Here is a 5965-nt window from a genome sequence, read left to right as displayed (position 1 = left end):
GCTAACGTTATCTCTTTCATACTTAACCCGGTGCCTTTATATGCAACATATAGCTCGGCTCATGTTCACTTGTACCTCAGTTTTCTTCTGTTTAGACCGAGCTAACTACCCCAAGCCTTGACCGAGCTAAAAAGGGAAAGGTCCACCTTAAGAAGCCCAAACACCTCGGCTCTGAATACTATGACCGAGGTAATTATCACCACTCCGACCGTGGTAACTGTAACCACATTTGGACCGAGCTAACTACAAAGTCCTCTTCACTTAGCCCTTTTTACCGCAGCCCATAGAACGGCCCATTACCACACCTTGGTCTAGCTCGGCCCTAATGCACATAAAAACTCCCTCTTTAAAAAAAAAAAAAGAGGAAAGGGTTGCAATATAGGTTAATACATATACCCTTTCAAGATTTGATAGCGATCAGCATATCCGGAGAAACCATAATCAACTTACCTAGTTGGTTTGCAGTGGCTATGAAAACATGGCTGATACATCTTTTGAAAAGCAAACTCACCTAGTTGGTTTGCAGTGTCTATAAAAACACGGCTGATGCATGATTTGAAAAGCAGACTAAAGCGTTGCTGATGTTATTAAGGAATCTGCTGGCAATCTTGAAAAAGAAGATAAGTATGGCTTCGGAGGGTTCTTCAAACCTTCTATGTCACCTTCCAACATCTCCACAACGTTACTCATCGATGGCCTCTGTGACAGATCGGTTTGTATGCACCACAAGCCAACTAATATTATTATACCTATATTATGATGAGCATGTTTATACACCATATTATATTCTGTCCATTATACATATCATATTATATTCATTACCATATTTAGAATTATCGTATTTAGGTTTCTCTTCTCCTATATAAAGGAGTCTTGTATACATTATTACAAATAATTATTCAACACAATATTCAATATAATATAGATTTCTCTCTTTTTTAGATATTGTAACATGGTATCAGAGCTATAGGTTAAGCTCTTAGTGTTCTTTGCCTTACTAGCAGGCGGCAACCTTACCTTCGTCGGCCGCCGGACCATAACCCATTTCGCTACCTTATTTTTCTTTCAATATCGTTTTGTTGTGATCTCTTTATCTGTCTGCTAGTTTATACCTACCCCAAATATCTCTACCATATTTTTTTTTTACTTGCAATCTTTTTTTTTTTTTGTACTTCTGTTCTACTATGTCTTTCCCTCTATTTCAAGCTCAAATAAGTTTCTATCTTCAAACCTATTTGAGTTTGAGGGTTATTATACTTATATTATGGTGAGCATGTTTAAACACCATGCAAACCACCTAAGCCGCCCTCTTTGGCGCACAACCCAAGCCGTCCCCTCTAGCGCACCATCCAAGCCGCCCCTTGGCGCACCACCCAAGTCGCCTTTTCTGGTGCACAACCTAAGTCGCCCCATTTGGTGCAGTTTCTTATAAGTCGCCCTCTAACGCACAATTTCATCTGTTGCCATTACCATTCAGCACCACGTCATCAGTTACGTGTGTGCCACGTTTGCTGGTTCAACATCCAGTTCTCCTACAACGGTTTGGCATGACCCCTTAAATTGTCCCGACATTGATTCCGGTCAGTTCCTACAATGGTCCGACATGACCCCTTAAACTGTCCCGGTATTAGTTCTGGCCAACTTCCTACAACGGTTCGACACAACCATAAAATCTCTCCTGACATTAACTCTGGCCTCTAGATTTATCCATATTTTATTTTATTTTTCGTTTTATTTCATGTTTTAGTTTCTCTCTCTAAACTCAAGTCGGTATCCCTACCTGAGTTTAAGGAGGTGTTAAATATAGTAACTATAGATTCTGTCTATCATAATATCGTATTATTTTTATTACCATATTTAGGATTACCATACTTAGGTTTCTCTCTTTCTATATAAAGGAGTTTTGTATTCATAGTTACAAATAATTATTTAACACAATATTCAATGTAATACAGATTTCTCTCTCTCTTAGATGTTGTAACAAATATCAGCTTCCTTTTAATTTCCTTTTCCTCTGTAGTCATGCTGCCATGGAATCCCAGATCCTCATCTTGCTCCAGACGCTTATAAATCCAGTATGGAAAATATATCTCACTACTATAATCTACAGCAACAACGTTCTTATGACCTCCAACCATTTCTAGAACCATCATTCCATAGTTGTACACATCAGACTTATGTGACACTCCTCTAAAGTTTTTATTGAATACTTCTGGAGCAATGTAGCCAATGGTCCCTCTAGCTCCAACCATTGATACAATACTTTCTTTTATAGTGCATAGTTTAGCAAGCCTGAAGTCAGAGATCTTAGGGCAAAAGTCCTCATCTAGAAGAATGTTGTGTGGTTTTATATCAAAATGCAATATCTGTATGTTGCAACGATGGTGCAAGTACTCAAGTCCTTGGTACAGTTTTTCTAATCCCAAACGCCCACCATTCTTCAAAGGATTTTCACCATATATAAATTTTTCTAAAGATCCATTAGGTATGAACTCATAAATTAGTGCTCATTTGCTACTCTCGAGACAAAATCCCAGAAAGGCGACAATATTGACATGAGAAGTCCTACTAATGCTAACAACCTCATTGATGAACTCTTCTCCATTTCTCTTGGATGTATTCAAGATCTTCATCGCCATAATATGTCCATCAGGTAGCTTTCCTTTGTAGACACCACCATAACCTCCTTGGCCAAGTTTATCTCTAAAGGAATTTTTTTTTTATTTTCTTGGCATTTGAATAACTATACCTTTTCGGAGCCAAGGCTTTATAATGTCTGATGAAGGATTCAAGATTTTGGTCATTTTTTGTTTTCTACTTCCAAAATACGATCGATTTATTTCACTGAAGCTTCCTTCTAGAACAGAAGATAATGATACAGATTAGTAACATTCCCATCACAGCAGTAGAAGCTCCTATACATAAAAACAAGGGTAACTTAAGCAAGGTGATGAATTGCACTCCTTGAATATTATTTTGGTCGTTTTTTGTTTTTGTTTTTGTTTTTGTTTTTGTTTTTGTTGAATGAATGGAAAAAGGTTTTTTCTAACCACTTTTTTCCTCTAGGAACTAGCACAAGGAAGAGTACCTATAATTAACTTCAGCCTCATCTTCCTACTGGCCCCTGCATGCAAAATTGGATCAATTAGCAACTCCCTGATGAAAAAAAATAAAATTGACAAAATTGTCGCAAGCCAAAATTGTCACAAATAATTGAGCTTGTAGAAGATAGATCTGAATCCCAATTGGCGGCCTAATCTTTTGGTCACAACAATTGTGCAAAGTACAAAATAGAATGGGTAGACCAACGACTAGATTCATCCCATTGTAAACGCGTTACGCAAAAACACAATCAATTAGTTTATGATCGAAATCATATGGCTTAGAAAATTAAGCTAATGATGTTAAGACAGTGGAAAATATTTATGGAGCACAACCAACAAGTAGTTGATAAGTAAAAGCAATAGAAATATGTAACAGAGGAATCTGACGCTCTATTTGGTTAAGGAATTTGGAAAGGGCTTTAAAAAGGAAAAGGAAGAAGGTAGGTAAAATGCGAATAAAATATATTTACATTTTACATACTTTCATTTTCTTTTTCCAAATCTCTTCCCAAATACCTTAACCAAATACAACATAAGTGAAATGCTCACGTGAAGAGAAAGGCTCATATTATATTGAAGCTACCAACCGAACCTTACTAGCACGATATTATCCGCTTTGGCCGAAGCCTCACGGTTTTGTTCTTCTTTAGAAAAGGCCCCATGCTAGTTAAGAGGAGTTAGTCAACTTATAAAGTGGGTTATAGATGCCTCTCAGACCGATATGGGGGACAAACCCATTTTGGGCTCCCACATAAGTCCTTAGTTGACTGACTCCGAATGCCAAAGGACTCACATCGAAGGAAGTTCCCACAGACGGCGCCAATTGTGTGAAGGTGGATATAGAATACCCCTCCGATCCAAACAAGCCTTTAAATGGTCCTTCTAGTTGTCACCTGAAATAGAAATAAAACTTCGGATGATGGTGTAGGAATCAACACTCCGACAGACAAGTTAGACTCTTTTAGAAAGGGTGGTTTATTTTTTTTAAGGTTCTTAGCACCTACCTCTTTATACAGCTTCTCTCTTTCTTTTATAGAGTTCTCTTTCTCGAGCCTTGTTCTATGCAACTTATCATTCCATCATTACTTTGTCTGGGCCCACCCCCTACCATACTTGCTCGAAAGGAATATTCTTGTCCCAGCCAATGGGTCAATGTCGACTTTCTCGATGTACTCAGCTCTGTTTAGTAGAGAACTATTCAATGCTCTTCCATATTCGATAATGGCTTGGTCTAGTGGGCCTTGACCTTACTCAGCCCATATTTAGGTGGGCTTGGAAACTCTACCATTTGGATTCATAATTTTTGTTCGGTCCCCACATATACCATTGTAATTTAAAGGATAAGTTTGATCCTAGCAAAAATAAAGGAATTTCTCAGAGGGCACATATCCGTAGCCATCTTTAGAATATGAAAATGAATAAACCAAGTCAGATCCACATATCTCATCTGATGCCTCACAAGCTGAATAGCCCACATCTTCTGTGTTATACACAACATCAAACCCCTGATTCAAAGCATCGTGCAGTGTCAGGTTTCCATTCCATAGCTCTTGATAAGTAGTCCAATGAATTGGAACTATAATACTGATGTCATATCCCAGGACATTTTGGCCAAGAATGCTTGCAAAGAAAGCATCAGTACTCCTGCTGCCATTTATGGGACATGTAAAATTGTAAAGAACCTATGTTGCCACGTTGGAAGTACAACCATAAAATATTTCGAGGAAATTCGTGTCTGCATGTTTGAAAAGGTTGCTGTCATTCAAAGTGGTTCTGATGAACTCCTTGGGACAAATACCATTCCAGAGATCATGTCGCAAAATTGTCATTGCACAATTAGTTGTATTGATCTTTAGCACACAGAATGTCAGCGTGTCAATGTAAATGATTGTGCACTGATTATTTATGCATGTCAGCTCAAATTTTTCATGACCACAGAAATGTGGTCGATCAAAACCCCAGAAAGGATATTTAACATCCTTTATGCTTCCACAATTATAGGGATGACTGCAATTCTTATATTGTTTATCCTCAGCATGGCAAGACTTTGTAGAGATGATGAGGATGACAAAAAGGGTGATGAATTGTGTAATGGATGATTGGAATAGCTGAGGACTCATTGGTGTGGACAAAACGACTAATCAATGCTCAAAGGAGATGAGGCCACAAAATTCTCAAATAAGAAATAGATTTATGTATTATTGTTTTGACATGTGACTGTGAGAAATATATTGTGTATAGAATTAGGAAAGATTGTGTTGTATATAGAATTAGGAAATATTGTGGTGGTGCAACTATTTGGATGTATTTCCTTTTTCGTATTTTTCTTTTTCCATCATAGGGTTATATAAACTGGTGACCTCCTTGTAAAGATACACAATTGAATATATAGAAAACCATTCAGAAAACTTACATTGTATTAGAGCCAAAACCCTAGAAACTGTTGCTCTCTCTCAGTCGTGAGTTGTGGGTGATCTTCTCTCCCAATCGCAATATTGAAACATGTTCTTGACTAATCTCTCTTTGGTTTGCATCGCGACATCAGTTCAGTTGTTGCTTCAGTCCCTCTGTCGACGTCGTGCCTCGTCTTCATTGATCGGAGTCGAGTCGTCTGATCTTCATGGTCGATTGACTTTGGTTCATGATCATCAGAAGCCTCTCTCTAACGATACGATCGTGTTCGCCTAAACTCTCTCGTTCAAACCTTGGTTCATGTGATCAAAGTGGTGCTGATTTGCTTCACTCGGTCGATCTCTGCTCTGCCTTTCTCTGTTTGTATTTCTGTCTCTATCTCTGTCTCTCTAAGTTCGTGGCTTTGACTCTCTTAGTATTGTTATTTGGGTTAAAACTCTTATTTACAA

At 38.0% G+C, this 5965-nt stretch overlaps 1 pseudogene; it reads right to left on the bottom strand.

The window, feature by feature from the left end:
• Positions 1 to 567: 567 nt before the first annotated feature.
• LOC114261048 (PR5-like receptor kinase) lies at positions 568 to 4917 on the bottom strand (annotated as a pseudogene).
• Positions 4918 to 5965: the final 1048 nt, after the last annotated feature.

Source organism: Camellia sinensis, chromosome 4 (assembly GCF_055761805.1).
Source record: "Camellia sinensis isolate YWXY chromosome 4, ASM5576180v1, whole genome shotgun sequence".
In the NCBI taxonomy this organism is placed as follows: domain Eukaryota; kingdom Viridiplantae; phylum Streptophyta; class Magnoliopsida; order Ericales; family Theaceae; genus Camellia; species Camellia sinensis.
The sequence above is the reverse complement of the archived record's forward strand: the minus strand, read 5'-3'. Positions and strand labels throughout refer to the sequence as shown.